The sequence below is a fragment of the Tursiops truncatus genome, chromosome 10 (genome assembly GCF_011762595.2).
Source record: "Tursiops truncatus isolate mTurTru1 chromosome 10, mTurTru1.mat.Y, whole genome shotgun sequence".
NCBI classification, from domain to species: domain Eukaryota; kingdom Metazoa; phylum Chordata; class Mammalia; order Artiodactyla; family Delphinidae; genus Tursiops; species Tursiops truncatus.
Genome location: NC_047043.1, coordinates 37,874,760 through 37,892,697, shown reverse-complemented (window position 1 = coordinate 37,892,697; position 17,938 = coordinate 37,874,760). Strand labels below are relative to the sequence as shown.

The 17,938-nt window shown below is 37.5% G+C and overlaps 1 protein-coding gene and 1 long non-coding RNA gene across 22 annotated transcripts in view; one reads left to right on the top strand and one right to left on the bottom strand.

The window, feature by feature from the left end:
* Nucleotides 1-17,938, bottom strand: part of FKBP5 (FKBP prolyl isomerase 5) — a 98,816-nt gene that overhangs the window by 64,458 nt on the left and 16,420 nt on the right. For 6 of the 21 annotated variants that reach the window (XM_019949700.3, XM_073810819.1, XM_073810818.1 and 3 more), the window contains 2 exons: nt 17,594-17,730; nt 11,769-11,799 (listed from right to left, as the gene is read on the bottom strand). The exons of 9 other annotated variants lie outside the window; for them this stretch is intronic. The gene's annotated coding sequence lies outside the window, so the exon portion shown is untranslated. The remainder of the gene's footprint in view (nt 1-11,768; nt 11,800-17,593; nt 17,731-17,938) is intronic. 6 more of the 21 variants (XM_073810826.1, XM_019949697.3, XM_019949696.3 and 3 more) reach the window with 2 other exon arrangements.
* Nucleotides 13,470-17,731, top strand: LOC141279741 (uncharacterized). The gene is made up of 2 exons (XR_012334501.1): nt 13,470-13,647; nt 16,792-17,731. It is a non-coding gene; the product is annotated as an uncharacterized lncRNA (long non-coding RNA).

Sequence of the window (17,938 nt, the reverse complement as noted above, 5' to 3'; positions counted from 1 at the left end):
GAAACTAACACAACATTGTAAAGCAATTATACTCTAATAAAGATGTTTAAAAAACAAAACAATAAAGTACAGCAAAGAACCAAGGGAAAAAAAAAAAAAGAATTACCTGAGAAGCTTTAAAAAGCCACTGATGCCTGGACCCACTCCCAGAGAGTCTGGATTTAACTGGTCTGTGGTCAGGACATCAGTGTTTTTAAAAAGCATCTCAGATGATTCTAATATACACACAGGGTCCAGAAACCACCTCAATTCCATCTTTGCCTTTTTGCTCTATATTCTAAGAGATCTCCTTTGATGGAATTTCTAGATCACCATTTGGTTGTCAGCTATGCCCACTGTGTCATTTAATTTGTTCAAAGGATTTTTAAAAATATTTATTTCTATATACTCTCTTATTATCTGATTGCTCATTTTTTCTTAGCATGTCTTTACTTTATGGATGCAATTACCTTTCAAATATTTCTGAAGATTCTACTTACAATAAAATGGGACATCTCCTATGAATAAGTGTTTGGCTAAAAAGTTTTTAAGGAAAATAAAATGCTGATTTTACGTATCCCCTAGCATCTCCCAAAGGCACTGGGCAGTGGTAAAGGTTGAGAAGTTAAGAAATGGAAAGGAGAGAAAGGTAGCATACTGTGAATGTAAAGTATAAGGGGAATGTATAAGATGCAAAATGTGAGAATTTTGAGACTTTTACTAGGCTTACAAAGGGAAACAGTAAAATGTTTTGGTGGAAAAGGGAGTGGAGAGCAAAGGTTTAAGAACAAGAAAGAACTTGACAAGTTTAAATACACAGGGAAAGAGTCACAGGGAAACAAAAAAAGTAATGATTCAAGAGTAGGAAGAACAAAGGCATAGATTTGTTCATCAATTAAACATTTATAGATTGCTTATTTTTTTGAATTTTATTTTACTTTTTTATACAGCAGGTTCTTATTAGTTATCCGTTTTATACATATTAGTGTATACATGTCAATCCCAATCTCCCAATTCATCCCACCGCCACCGCCCCCCCTGCCACTTAAGTTACAGCTAAATTAATATGGCTAAGTATTCTAAAGCTCTTCCTCAAGAGGAATGTTTAAATAAAAATTATCAAATTCATACTATAAAAATATTATGCTGTCTTTGAAAAGGATGAGGTATATCTAAAGAGAATCACTGAGCTAAGAGTCTAAACACCAAAAACATCAAAACAACTAAACTGAGAAAGGATTTTGTAGATGCCCATCCACTAAAAAAGAATACCATTGTAATAAATGAAATGTATTGTTACAATGCATAGTGCCCAGTGATGATTTGGTTCTCCCGGCTGTAAACAAAACCAACATCACTTGAGGATGTTCCAAAGGGATAATACATGTGGTACAGACAATGTGGTATATCATAATTGCTTGCAGGAACCAACCACGTTTCCCAGTTATTTATAGATTTTGGTGTGTAGAATCATTTTTTAGAGCACTGGCTTACAATTATGCAAATATTACGTATTACATGCCAAAATGTCTTTTTCATCACTGTTCTTCCTTAGAGTTAAGACAACTAAACTTTGGAAATATTAATACGGAACAGGCAAGATCTTATCTATTCCAGATAAGCAAGCTTCTAATAATGACATGAAAGTTGGAACAACATCCAACATGGACTATTAAGCGAATGGCAAGCTGCAGAACAATTTGTAGTATGATCCTATTTTTAGGAAGAAAATGGTGTATATTTACTTATATATACAAGAAAAATATATTTAACCACAGTTAAAACAATGTTACCTCTGGAGAATGAGATTTAGGAGTTTCAGAAGGGATTTTCACTTATAAAATTTTTTATCATTTAAATAGTTTAACACTAAGTATATATTACTTCCATGATTTTTTTAAAAAACTTAGGACAAAAAGACGAAAACACTTCACAGCTGCACTCATCAGGACTTATTCTTTCTGTTCAATTTAACTCAAACATTTTGGAGTGCCTCCTATGCAGAGGAAGCAAAATCTGGTTGAGCAGAGTTCATGCTTGTGAGACATCCAGAAGGCAGTCAGAGACAAGGCCTGCGCTCAGGAGAGAACTCTGGGGGACAGTACACGTTGGGGCGTGACCAGATTCTACATGGAATTAAGATAAAAGTACACTTCCAGGGCTTCCCTGGTGGCGCAGTGGTTGAGAGTCCGCCTGCCGATGCAGGGGACACGGGTTCGTGCCCCGGTCTGGGAAGGTCCCACATGCCACGGAGCAGCTGGGCCCGTGGGCCATGGCCGCTGAGCCTGCGTGTCCGGAGACTGCGCGTCCGGAGCCTGTGCTCCTGCGGAGGAGAGGCCACAACAGTGAGAGGCCCGCGTACCGCAAAAAAACAAAAAAAAAAACAACAAAGAAACAAACAACAAAAAAAGTACACTTCCAGTTACTGCTAAGAAAGTACAACCGTGGTTCTCAAACTTTTAACGTCCCAGCCCCACTTCTGATTACTAGGTCTTGTGGCAGTACAGATGAAATAATTTCCATCTCCCTGGAACTTACATTCTGGGAAGGGTAATAAACACAGTAGGAGTGAGCCTCCATTCATGTTTTAATAGAAAAATTAAATTTCTACCTGTGCTACAGTGGTAGATTATTAACTTGAGTTGATTCATTAGGGTCAAACAGTTTGATTCCAAGTCTGCTGGTGATTTCTAAGAACAGGCCAGCAAGGTAACATATGGCAAAGGTCTGTAAACATGGTATAGGCAGAGAATGTGTCCTATTCTTTTTTTTTTTTTAAAGAAGATGTTGCAGGTAGGAGCTTACTAATTAATTTATTTATTTTTGCCGTGTTGGGTCTTCATTTCTGTGCGAGGGCTTTCTCTAGTTGTGGCAAGCATGGGCCACTCTTCATCGCGGTGCGCGGGCCTCTCACTGTCGTGGCCTCTCGTTGCGGAGCACAGGCTCCAGACGTGCAGGCTCAGTAGTTGTGGCTCACGGGCCCAGTTGCTCCGCGGCATGTGGGATCCTCCCAGACCAGGGCTCGAACCCATGTCCCCTGCATCGGCAGGCAGATTCTCAACCACTGCACCACCAGGGAAGCCCATGTCCTATTCATTTTTTTTTTTTTTTTTTTTGCGGTACATGGGCCTCTCACTGTTGTGGCCTCTCCCGTTGCGGAGCACAGGCTCCGGACGCGCAGGCTCAGTGGCCATGGCTCACGGGCCTAGCTGCTCCGCGGCACGTGGGATCTTCCTGGACCGGGGCACGAACCCGCGTCCCCTGCATCGGCAGGCAGACTCTCAACCACTGCGCCACCAGGGAAGTCCCGCTATTCATTTTTGAACCCCCAACACCTAGTGTAAATGGATGGCATATAAGAGGCAGTTGATAAACGCAAATGAATTGTGATTTTCAAAAGCAACTGATATAAAGACAGTAAAATAGCAGACACTACAAGGAATTAGCACTGAAATATCATTACCAGTTGACTGTATTTCTTCTCTAATCTACTCTGAAAAATCTAATCTGGAGAATTACACCGTACCTAAGTGCTCAACTATGAAAGTAAAAATAATATTCTGTTCTAATCAGGGGTGGTAATCAAGAAAACCCTAGCATAATTAATACATCCCTGAAGTGCACTGTAAGTGTATGTCTATGCATACATACACATAACAGGTTTATCTTATTAATTATATCAGTTTGACTTAAACATGGGCAGTCAAAAACAGAGCACCACACCTAGCTGTCAATCTCTGAGTATACACTAAATAGCAACTGGAGGAAGAGATGGCTCAGAGAGCTGGACTGCAGAAGGAAGAAACCTAAGATAAAATTTTTGTATAGTACTGCATTCCTCTTATAGTTTCATTAAAGCACTATAACATAAATTAAGCAGGTTTAAAACATGGCTTCACTCTGTTTCCCAAGGTCCATTATATGTCCAAGAGTAAAACTGCACAAGAATAAACTGCATTTTGTGTCTGTGATCAAATCCTTAAATACAGAAGGAAAAAACCCTTGGCCACCTTAAATCCCGCCACAAAAGTATGGAAGGAGGACAGGGACTGAGGAGAAAGAAGGGAAAGAGTGCTGCTCTCAAGTTTGACGACCAGAGCCTCTGCCTAGGCACTGGGTTTTGAGAATAAGGGGATGTTCCGTAATAGGAGAGACTCCTGTTTGGGGAGAAGTCTGGGGGGAAACTGAATCTATAAGGCTGTAACACATCCTAGGCAGGAAGAAATAAGGAAAATTTATTTTTGATGTGACCCTGCCATCTCCCAAACCCCTCCATTCTGAGTTGGTACCTCCTCTGCAGATCTAGTTATTGAACAGTGAAGTTTGTTAATGACTTATTCCTTCTCCTCAGGGTCAGGGTTAGGGTTAGGACCTTCCAAAGTGACAAATTAATCTCATAAATTAATCCTGTCAACTAGATAAAGATTTGTCTACCTGCCTAAGTAAACACCCTTTTTGGAATGACTCATATATTCCATATTTCCAGAACAAATTTCTAATTAAAGGGTATATATGAGAGAGGATTGAACCATGCCTAAATTTAAACTCAAATCCACTGGTAACTAGCTCTGGAATCTTTGGCCCTCACTCAGTTTCTCCATCTGTAAATTTCAGGGGGGTTAAGGTTTATTCCAACTCTAATATTTAGAATTACTTTTTAATGAATAAGTACATATTTTACCTTATAGGACAATGAAGTTTGATATGTGGAAGGGAAAACAATTCCCAAGGAATGGAAAAAGTTATTCTGGTATCACAGAGTTCACTTTCTACTGCAACCCTGTGGCAAAACATTATTCTGAGGTTTATTCCCTTAGATATTTTCTACAGCTGCCACAACAACTGTCACCAACATAATGGCTTAAACAATATGCACTTATTATGTTACAGCTCTGGAGGGCAGAAGTCAGAAATGGGTCTCACTGGGCTAAAATCAAGGTGTTAGCAGGGCTGCATTCCTTCTGGAGGCTCTAGGAGAGAATTTCCTTTTTTCCAGACTCTAGAGGCTATCCACGTTCCTAGGCTCATGGCCCCCCTTCCTCCATTTTCAAAGCCAGCAATATTGTATCTCTCTCATCATTCTCCTATTAGTCACATCTCCCTCTGGCCACAGCTGGGAAAGTTTCCCTGCTTTCTTAAATTTCTTAAGAATCCATGTGATTATGTTGGGCTCATCTGGATAATCCAGGATAATTTCCCCACCTCAAAGTCTTTAACCTTGATCATATCTGCAAAGTCCCTTCTACTCTGTAAGGTAACATGTTAACAAATTTCAGGGATTAGGATGTGGGCGTCTTTGAGGGGGCCATTATTCAATACTATCTACCATAGATACCTAGTCATCCAAACAATATCATAAGAATTTCTCCCAAGCCTAGAATTCTGTTGACTTCCTCCATTTTATACTTAGGGCTCTTTCAACATTCTTTCCCCTCTCTCCCTTTATTTATCATCCAGTTGGATTACAGTGTTCTAATATGACAATACAATTAAATCTAACATTTGATCATTATTATTCTAAAAAATTCTTCAGAATTTCAGAAAGCCCAAATTGGAACATTTATTCAGTTTCTCGATTTTGTAATAAGTTAGAATTATAAGTAAACTTGATATATACAATGCAGGTTTTCCCACCTCATCAAACTTAATCACTGACAAATTATTTTTAAAATTATTCTGAGTCCCTTATGTGCTTCTGAAATTTAAACAGCTTGCTATAAATGTTGAAGAACACACAAGTACATTTTTTAAACAGATTTGGTGACAATAAACTTCCTATATTTAAAGTATACAAGTTTTAAGTTTGTATGTTTTGACATATGTATATATTATCCATAAAGCCATCACTACAATCAAGATAATGAATATATTTGTCACCCACAAAAGTTTCCTTGTGTCTCTTTAAAATTCATTCCTCTCTGGCTCACGTCAGAGCAATCTCTGATTTGCTTTCTGAAGAGTCTGTATTTTATAGAATTTCATATAAATGGAATAATGTCTTTTTTCCCTGACTTCTTTCTCCTACTGTAATAGAGAATAAAATACATTGTTGCATGTATCAATAGTCCATTCCTTTTTATTGCTGAGTAGTATTCCATTGTAGAGACAGTGCTAAATGTTTGCCTGTTGATGCACATTTGGGTGATTTGCCTGTTAACGCACATTTGGATTGTTTTCCGTTTTTGTCTATTACAAATAAAGCTGCTATGAATATTTGGGTACAAATCTTCATGTAGTCATATGCATTCATTTCTCTTAGATAAATGCCTAGGAGTGGAATGGCTAAATCACAGAGTAGGTGTACATTTTAGGTCTTTAAGAAAGTAGCAAACTGTTTTCCAAAGTGGATGTACCATATTGTGTTCCCACCAGAAGTGTGTAAGAGTTTCAGTTGTTCCACATCCTCACTAACACTTGGTACTATAAGCCTTTTTAACTGAAGACATTCTAACATGTATGTAGTGGTATCTGTGATTTTAATCGGCATTTTCCTAATGACTAGCGGTGTTCATCATCTTTTCATGGGCTGATTTGCCACCCATGTATCTTTGGTGAGCTGTTCCAATCTTTTGTCTATTTTTGACTGAGTTTTCTTATTATTAAGTTTTGAGAGCTCCTTATATAATGTGAATACAAGCTTTTAATCAGATAATGTGATTTGCGAATATTTTCTCCCAGTCTGTGACTTGTCCTTTTATTCTCTTAAAGGTGGCTTTCAAAGAGATGTTCTTAATTGATACAGTCCAATTTATCTTTTTTCCTTTATAAATCATGCTTTTGGTGTTATACCTTAAAAATCTTTACCAAACCCAAAGGTAAACATATTTTCTTCTAAAAATTTTATTGATTTGGGCTTTACATTTAGGTCTATGATCAATTTTGAATTAACTTTTATATATGATATACGGTGTGGATTTAGTTTTTTGTATATGAATCTCAAATTGTTCCTCACCATTTGTTGAAAAGACTAAAATTTTTTCCATTTAATTGACTTGGCACCATACTCAAAAATTAATTGATATTTTCCATTCTATGGGTCTATTTGCTTATCTTTTTTTTAATTTATTTTTTTGCGGTACACGGACCTCTCACTGTTGTGGCCTCTCCCGTTGTGGAGCACAGGCTCCGGACACGCAGGCTCAGCAGCCATGGCTCACGGGCCCAGCTGCTCCACGGCACGTGGGATCTTCCCAGAACGGGGCATGAACCCATGTCCCCTGCATCGGCAGGCGGGCTCTCAACTACTGCGCCACCAGGGAAGCCCCCAACCTTTTATTTTTAATCTATTTGTATCTTACTACGTATCAGAGGTTTCTTGTAGGCAACATGCAGTTGAGTCTTGCTTTTTTACCAAATCTATTAAGCTCTGCCGTTTAACTGGATTGTTTAGATGGTTTATAGCTAATATAAGTATTGATATAGTTTGGTGTAAACCTAATGTTTTGCTATTTGTTTTCTATTTGTCATCTGTTCTTTGTTCCATTTTTCCTTTTTTTTTTAAGATTTCTAGATTTATAGTTTTTATCAAATTTGGAAATTTTTGACCATTATTTCTTCAAAAAAATTTTCTGCACCCCCTCCTCTCCTTGAGACTACAATTATGCATATATTAGGCTACCTAAAGTTGTCTCACAGCTCACTGATGCTCTATTCATTTTTTCCTAGTCTTATTTCCTTTCTGAGTGTTATTCTGGATAGTTTGTATTGCTATGGCTTCAAGTTTACTAATCTTTTCTCTTGCACTAATTTGTTGTAAAGCCCATGTAGTTTATTTTTCATCTTGCACATTGTAGTTTTCATCTCTAGATGTTCAATTTACGTCTCAAATGTATTTTATATCTGCATTTAACATTCTCAATCTTCCCTCTACTTTCTTGAATATATGGCATATAGCCAAAACTGTTTTAATGTTTTTGTCCACTAATTCTATCACTTGTGTCATTTCTGGGTCGGTTTCTATTTTTTAATTTTCCTCCTCATGGATTGCTTCATTACAAGTCTGATGCTTTTGACTGGAGGCCAAATGTAAATTTTACCTTGGTGAGAGCTAGATATTTTTTTCCTCCAGTTTTACTGAGATATAATTGACATATAGCACTGTATAAGTTGAAGGTATACAGCATAATGGTTTGACTTACATATATCATGAAATAATTATCACAATAAGTTTAGTGAACACCCATCATTTCATATAGATACAAAATTAAAGAAATAGAAAATTCCTTGTGATGAGAACTCTCAGGATTTACTCTCTTAACAAGTTTCCTATATGAAATACAGTAGTGTTAAATATATTCATCATATTGTACATTACATCCCTAGTACTCATTTATCCTATAACTGGGGGTTTATACCTTTTGACTGCCTGCATCCAATTCCCCTCCTCCTGCCCCTGCCTCTGGTAACCACAAAGCTGGTCTCTTCTTCTATGAGTTTGTTTTTGAAGTACAATTGACCTAAAACACTATGTTAGTTCCTGTTACACAACACAGTGATTCGGTATTTCTATATGTTTCAAAATGATCGTCACAATAAGTCTAATGATCACCACAATAAGTCTAGTTACAATAGGTCACCATACAAAGATATTACAGTTATTGACTATATTCCCCACACTGTACATTTCATACCCTTGACTCATTTTTTTCTGCAACCAGAAGTCTGTACCTCTTAATTTCTCTCACCTATTTCTTTCTTCCCCCTATTCCCCTCCTCTCTGGCAACTCCCCATTTGTTCTCTGTATCTATAACACTGTCTCTGTTTTGTTATGTTTGTTCATTTGTTTTGTTTTCAGATTCCACATGTAAGTGAAATCATGTAGTATTTATCTCTCTCTGATTTATTTCCCATAGAATACCCTCTACATCCTTGTTGTCCAAATGGTATAAAGATCACATCTTCTTTAACCTTTCATCTACTGATGGGTAACTAGGTTGCTTCCATATCTTGGCTATTGTAAATAATGCTGCAATGAACATATGGGTACACGTAACTTTTCTAATTAGTATTTTGTTTTCTTTGGAAAAATACACAGGAGTGGAATTGTTGGATCATATAGTAGTTCTATTTTTAATTTTCTGAAGAATCTCCATACTGTTTTCCATAGTGGCTGTACCAATCTATATTCCCACCAACAGTGCACAAGGGTTCCCTTTTCTCCACATCCTCACCAACACTTGTTATTTGACAATACAGTGCTAGATATTTTTGCATAACTATATACATTGAGCTTTGTTCTGGGATGCAGTTAAATTACTTGGAAACAGTTTGATCCTTTTGAGGCCTATTTTTAAGCTTTGTTAGAAAGGATCACAGCAGTCTATAGTTTAGGTCTACATTTGCACCACTGCTGGGGCGATACCCTCAGAGTACTCTATCCAATGTTCTGTGACTTATGAGGTTTTTTCCTATGGCTGGTGGGAACACAAACTATTTTTAACCCTGAAAAAGAATCAGGGATTATCCCCTCTACTCCTTTTGGGTGGTTCCTGGCTTCAGGTAGCTTCCATACAACATAAGTACTAATCGTTACTCATATGAAGACTTAAGGGAGACTCTCTGCAGACCTTTGGAGTTTCCTCCTTGTGCAGCTCTCTCTTCTCCAAACTACAGTCTCCTTGGCCTCCAGCTCTGTTTCCTCAACTAGGGAGACTGATGGGCTCCATCTGGGATTCCCCTCCTTATGCTGCAGCCTAGAAACTCTCTCCAGGCAGTAAGCTAGGATAATTGTAGGGTTCATCTGTTTGTTTCTGCTTTCTTGGGAATCATTGTCCTGTGCTGTCAGTTGGTCAGTATTTGAAACTTCATATAGTATTTCTGGGGTTTTTGTTTGTTTGTTTGTTAGTTATGTGATTACAGCCAAGAGAGTAAATCCAATCTCTGTTATTCCACCTTGGCCAGAAGCACAAGCCCACAAGTATATTTTTAAGCCAGAAAAAGGGAGACACAGTAAAAAGACACAAGTACTATGAATGGAATTTCAAGCGGCAAGAAAATATCTTATAAAATAAACATTATTTAGAACTAATTTTGACAGTCTGAAATTTGAAGGATATAGTTTTTCCACAACAATACAAAAGTCAAAGCCTGTAACTGACAGTAAACATCTCTCTCCTAAAATGGCAGGTACTTGATCTTAAGACAGCAATCAAAACTATGATTTTGTGCATATTTCTGGAAATTTGGATAATTGTGGTATCTCATTTTTTCTTTAATCTATGTAAGAAAATGATAAGTTTAAGCCTTATAAGAATAAAAACATTATGATTTTACATTTCTAAATGCCATCAATAAATATACCACAATTTTAAAAAATCTGAGTTAAAAACTGTTTTCCCCTTCCTTTGATTAATTCAACTAAAAAAATACATTGTTAATCACCTTAATACTTCAAAGTCACAATGCTACAAAAAAGTTGGCTTGTGGTTGACACTGGTATTAACAGTCTTTAGCAGGTCTATAAAACTTGCTTTTGTTTTGGAACAAACCTCAAATGGACACCTATTATATGCAAAAAAATAATAATAAACTGAGATTTTAATACTGCTTCAACTGGAAAGAAAGCCCCCAAACTTTAGAACATGCAAACTCTGTAGCGGTACTTACAAACAACATAGGAAGAGCAGGCTGTCACCAAGTTACAGGGCTTGTTTCTCTGTGTGTCTATTTAAACTTTTAACTAGCCTAGCACTACCTGCAGATCTCTGCCCTCAGCATATGATTTCATAAGAAAACAACATATACAGATGCAAAGAAATTGACAGAACACAACAAGGGCAGAGAAGGCCATAAAGAGCTCTACTTGGATGACTCCCCCCCCCCCAATTCGCCTTCCATCAAAGTGACTTCTGTGGCTCAGACTGCATTATCTGGCTCCTTGCCCCCATGCTACTCAATCACAATTCTTTCCATTTCTCAATGGCAATTATACAGACTAGCCAGATTCCAAAAATTTCACCTAAATGTTCTGAGGAGTCTTAGTTAGCGTGTGAGGGAGGGCTTTTAATGGAGAGTGAGAAGGCGAAAAAGAAACTGAAGGAAACTGGCGACAGAAAGGAGCATTCGTGGAGCTGAGTGTTAAATCTGAGACTGGCTCATTCTAACCATAACGTTATGCCCCAGCTCTTCACTTTCATACATTCTTCCTGGAAAGTTAGGTAACTCTGGTTTTTAGCTACAGAGCTAAGAGTTGTCTCTTGAGTTAAAAAAAAAGTATTCTATTGGCCAAAACTTAAACTTTTAAAATTATAAATATAATATAGTTATATATTACAGAAAGTTTGAGAAATAAAGAAAGGAGAAAAGAATTCACCATAATCCCAACATTACAATTCAGGAGGCCTTTTTTAAAAACAGACTTTATTTTTAAGAGCAGTTATAGGTTCACAGCAAACAGAATAAAATAGCCAAAACAACCTTGAAAAGAACAAAGTTGGGAGGACTCACGTCATGGTTCTAAAACTTACTACAAAGTGACAGTAATCAAGGCAGTGTGGTACTAGGATGAGGACAGACACATAGATCAATGGAATAGAATTGAGAGCTGATAAATAAACTCTTACACTTATGGACAATTGATATTTGAAAAAGGTGCCAAGACAATTCAATGGGAGAAAGAACAGACTTTTCAACAAATGGTGCTGGATCTCCATATGCAAAGGATTACAAAGTTGGACACCCTACCTCACACAATATACAAAAAGGAACTCAAAATGGACCAAAGACCTCAGTGTAAGAGCGAAAACTATCAAACTCTTAGAAGAAAACACAGGGGTAAATCTTCACTGACCTTGGATTAGGCAATGTCTTCTTATGTGAAACTGAAAGCAATAAAAAAAAAATTTGATAAATTAGACTTCATGAAAATTAAAAACTTTTGTGCTACAAAGGACACCATCAAGAAAGTGAAAATACAACACAATAGGATGGGAGAAAAATTTTGCAAATCATGTATCTGATAATGAGACTGTATCTAGAATATACTAAGAACTCTTTTAACTCAATAACAGAAAATAACTCAGTTAAAAAAGGGGCAAAGGATTCAAACAGACATTTCTCCAAATAAGATTTACAAATGGCCAATAAGCACATGAAAAGATGCTCAACATCATTAGTCATCAGGGAAATACAAATCAAAACCACAATGCAGTACTACTCCATATCCACTAGGATGCCTATTAGCAAAGAGATAATAACAAGTATTGACAAAGATGTGGAGAAGGTGAAACCCTCATGCATTGCTAGTGGAAAGGTAAAATGATGCAGCTGCTTTGGAAAACAGTCTGGCAGTTCCTCTAAAAGTTAAAGTTATCATTTGATCAACAATTCCAAGAAAAATGGAAACATGTCCACACAAAAACTTGTACATGAATGTTTGTAACAGCATAATTCATAATAGCTAAGGAGTAGAAACAACCCAAATGTTCATTAGTTAATGATGGATAAACAAAATGTGGTATATCCATACAGTGGAATATTATTCAGCAATAAAAAGCAATGAAGTACTGATAACATGCTACAACATGGATGAACCAAGAAATATTGAATGAAAGCTAAATGAAAGCCAGACACAAAATGCCATATTTTGTACAATTCCATTTATATGAAATGTCCAGAATAGGCAAATCTATAGAGACAGAAAATAGACTGGTAATCTTCTAGGGTAACGGGGAAATAGGGAGTGACTGATAATGGGTATGAGATTTCTTTGGGGGTGATAAAGTGTTCTGAAGTACAATAATGGTAATAGTTGTATAACTCTGTGAATATACTGGAAACCACTGACTTGTACACTTTAAAAGGGGTGATATTATGCTATGTGAATTTTATTTCAATAAATCTATTCTATTATCCATATTTATTTATGGATAGATAGATTTATTTCAATAAATATATTCTAGTATCCATATCTATTATTCTATTGAATGGATGGACCATAATTAATGATATACATTGCTTCCAACTTATCTATTCTACATAACACTGCTGTGAACAGTTTTGTGCCTAGGCTTTTACCATATCATATAATTAAGGGTATGAATTCTGTTAGTAGGAATCTTGACTTGACAACATAGCAGCTGTATGATCTCGGGCAAGTCAGTTAATTTCTTTGTGCCTCAATTTCCCCATATATGACATGAGGTTAACAGTATTCACACCTCTTGGAATTCTGAGAATTAAATTAAGTAACGCATGTAAAGGGCTCTGCATGGTGCCTGTCACATAGTAAACTATCAACATTAGTGGTAGAGGTAGCTAATAATTGTTATTCTAGTTTGTGCTATTTTCTGAAGATGACTTCCAGAAGTGATATCACCACCTCAAAAACCATGGACATTTATATGCCTGAATACATTCTGCCAAACTACATTTCAAAAGGGGTGCACTAGTTTTTGGCACTAGTAGTGAATATATGAGAGAACCAGAGTAATCATGCCATCATCAACATTATGTTATAATAAATTTGTTTTGTTAATTTAACAGGCATCTCACTTTAACTGTTCATTTTTGCTGCTTTTGGTCCTTAGCAGCTTGAAACCCAAGTTTTCTAATTATCATATGAATCCTGCATACCTGGAGCATCTACTGAATGTGAAATCTGTACAAGACCCTATACTGGGGGCTACAATGGAAACTGAAAATGAGTAAGGCCAAGGATTTTGTGTGAGGTAAGGGAAAGAAACATTTTTATTCAAAGTAACTATGATTAAGTATAACCGAGCTATGACGTATTTATGAGGGTAGGGAAAAGACAGCAGTTTATAAAGGTTTATAAAGTAGAGAAAAGACGGCAGTGTTTGAGCTCGTTCTTGAAGGGTGTGGCAAGAGTAAAATCAAGGCTGGTAAAAGAACACAGCACATTCCAAGACTATGCAGCTTGAGTACAAAGTGGCTAGGGGAGGGAATGGTGACAGAACAAGGTACAGGGTGCTCTGGGAACACAAAGAGGACCCTCTAAAACAGAGCCAATGACCATGGGAGCTGAGGAGGACAGTTTCTCCCAGGGCAAACAGCATGCAGAAAAACACAAAGACACAAATCATCGTGACCCATGCAGGGAACTGCACGTAATCCAATTTAGCTGAAGTGAAGTGTACATGTGGGAAGGAGGCCGATGATGCTAAATAAATAGGCAGAGGCCTGACTGTGAAGGACCCTGTGTGCCAGAATAAGGCATTTGAACTTTATTCCAAAGGAAGTAGAGAACTGAAGCATTTTAAAGAAAAGAAGTGACAATCAAACTGACTTCAAAAAAATTTTTCTCTGGCAATCCTCCAAGAGCTTCCCATCTCACACAGAATAAAATCCAGTCCTTCTTATGCTTAAAACCCTACATGCCGGTCAGTGGCTATCTCTGAAATTATTTCCTATTGCTACTCCTCTCACTCACTCTGCTTTTGTGACACTGGCCTTCTTGCTGCACCCTTCAATATACCCCTACTCAGGGCTTCTGCACTTGCTGTCCCCTCTGCCTGGAACTCTTGCCCCAAACAGCTGCACAGTTTGCTCCCTCACTTCCGTCAGGTCTCTGTTCAAATACTTTCTTATCAGAAAGGCCCTCCCTATTACCCAATATAAAAGAGCAAGAAACAATGGCAATCAATCCTACCATTTTTTTCCCTCCACTTACCACCTGGCACATGTATTTATCTGTAAGTTTCCCATCTCTCTTTACTAGAATATAAGTTCCAGGATGGACCCTCTCAATTACCCTGATATAGGAACTGTTATTAGCATTTCCAGATGGTGAAATTCAGGTGCATAATATTGCTACTGCACAGTGGAACAAGACAGAATGACTCCTGAGACTGCACTCGAACCATTTCACACACTGACTCAAGTGAAGTTGCAGGTTCCTGGCTTTGATTCTAGATTATTTCCAGTGACTAGGCTCCATCCAGACAAGCACCAAGATAGTGTACTCTAAATTCACGCTATGTTCTTCTAAAAAGATATGCATTCTTATCATTTGTTATTAAGCCAAGTTTCAATCGCCAAGAAACATTTTTTTTTTTTTTTTTTTTTTGTGGTACGCGGGCCTCTCACTGTTGTGGCCTCTCCCACTGCGGAGCACAGGCTCTGGACGCGCAGGCTCAGCAGCCATGGCTCACGGGCCCAGCCACTCCAGAGCATGTGGGACCTTCCCGGACCAGGGCACGAACCCGTGTCCCCTACATCGGCAGGCAGACTCTCAACCACTGCGTCACCAGGGAAGCCCGCCAGGAAACATTTTTAAAATGAGCAGTTAAAATGCACGAGGTATCTGGACTTTTATCTATTCAACTATAAGCTGTACTTTTTCTTGCTTTAGGCCCACAGATATTAAAACAAGATGAAAAGATTTTATGAAACCAGAAGGAACATAGCACATGACACCAAAACTACTTTTCCAAGAGCTTTTTTCAAGTATAATAGTCAACTTCAGGAATAAAACTAACTCCATCTTTAAAATATTCACACCAAAATTTTCTGAGGTATTACACAAAAGAAAGAACATGGTGGCTACCTCGAAAACATCCAGTAAATACAGTATCATATGTAGAGAAAAAGAATGAAGGTGAGATCTCAGTAACATTGCTCCTGATTCTTTTCCTACTCCTCAGATTACCTACTTCTTCTTTCCTTGATTATTCTTTCATCCCATCTCCTATTATTGCAAGTATCTCTTTTCAAAATGCAGTTTTCAATCAACAGCTTTTCCCCTGTCAACCACTTCATACCAGAACTCATCCACTCTTAATTTCAAATATGGCCTCTATTAAGATAACCTCCAGATCTAGTTATAATTTCTCCCTCTTCCCTTCTCCTGTTTTTAATCTCTCCCAAATTGCCTGGGTATAGATACTCAATACTTCAGGACCCTTTTATATCCCTATTTTTTAAAGAAAATCCACTTTTTCAAAATTGGCTCCTTCTCCATTTACTTTATCATCTGTATTGTCTGGCTGTTCTCCTACAACTTTAATTTTTCTCCATTTAATCAACAGGACCTGCCAACTGTTCATTGTGTTTCCTACTATCTTACTTTCCAATTCCATAGCTATCACCACATTCTGGGTTTCTTCCTTTCCTTCCTGAGTCACCACAGCCCTCCAGCTGACCTGCCTACTTCCAGCCTACTCCCTTCTATTCATTCTGTACATACTGCCAGTAAACCTCTCTCACACGGTACACACCCCAGTTCAAGGTCTTAAAAGAGTTCCCCAGCATAATAAAACTAAACTTCTCAAATCAGCACTCAGGTCCTTCCACCCCTCCAGACTGTCACTCATGAACGTTTAGCTTAAACATACTAAGGAGACAAAACCCTAGAAAACCAACAACTTGATCTTCCACATCTGGATCAGTGCAATGCACACTACAGGTCTGTAGAGTACAGTCCACCATCTTTCACTTGACTTCAACTACTTATGTCAGGCAGTGGGAATATATGACTTAATCCATCATCTTCTGACAACTCAAATTACCATGAGGATTCATCTTCAAAAGCTGAACCCTTCTAATCCACAAAATGGAAGTATGTAGTTATCAAAAAATAACACCTCATATCCTTAAATGAGAGTGCAAAGTAGTATACTATCTTTAAGGGTGAATTTTCCAACATCTATAAAAAGTGTAAGTGCAAATATCCTTTAGCCCAGCAATAGCACTTCCGGGAAATTACCTATAGATATTCTCACAGAAGAAAACAAATTATATGTGGAAGGAATATTAAACACTGTTGTAATGGTTAAAAAAAAAAGGGGGGGGAAACAACTGAAATTTCCTTAATTGACTATTATTATATATCTCCACAATGGAATATTATGCAGCAATTAAAAATAAAGAAGCAGGACTTCCCTGGTGGCACAGTGGTTAAGAATACACCTACCAATGCAGGGGACACGGGTTTCAGCCCTGGTCCGGGAAGATCCCACGTGCCGCGGAGCAACTAAGCCCATGTGCCACAACTACTGGGCCTGCGCTCTGGAGCCTGTGAGCCACAACTACTGAAGCCTGCGCACCTAGAGCTCATGCTCCGTAACAAGAGAAGCCACTGCAATGAGAAGCCCACGCACCGCAACAAAGAGTAACCCCCACTCACCGCAACTAGAGAAAGCACGCACGCAGCAACAAAGACCCAATGCAGCCAAAAATAATAAATAAAAATTTTAAAAATAAAAAAATAAAGAAGCAGTTATATATGAATTGATAGGGAAAGATGTTTAAGAATGGCATGAAGAGGGGAAAAAGCAAGTTATACGACAGTGTAAATTACTATTCTATTTGTATGAAAAAATGCATATACATTTGTAAATGCAAGAAAATATCTAGAAAAAATATACCAACCATTAATAGTAGCAAATTCTGGAGAATGGGATTCAGGGGAAGAAACAAGGGATTTTTACTTTTTGTACTGTGTGTGTGTGCATGTACATACACACATATGTATCTTTTAAAACAATCGATTTATTCAATTTTCATTTTTAAAAAAGAGCAGAGCACAGCAAAGACTCTTAACTTTGGATGAATATAATTGATCTTGATTATCCACAGTGCAGGAAATATGAGCTACTCAAAGTGCTTAATGAGAAACCCATCCATTCATTCAGCAACTATTTATGGAACACTTACTATATGCCAGGCATTGTGCCTGATGATACTGCCATAACCGTGAACAAGACAGACCTAGTCTTTGCTCCATTTTTCCTGTTTCTCCTGTAAGAACCACTCTGACTTCCAGGTCTGTGTTCTCATTATGCCTATTATGCCTACGGTTTCCCATAAAATAGAAACAAATTAATAGAATAATTACATCAAATAAAAACAAAGGCTTTAAATGTTATTAACTCCTATTTCCTTCATAATTAATTTAAAAAGTTAACAGAAACACAATTTGTGAAAGAACAATTGAACAAGCACCATTTCAAATAAACAAAATTTAGAAAGTAATTTAGATGTTAAATAAAATTTAAGGGA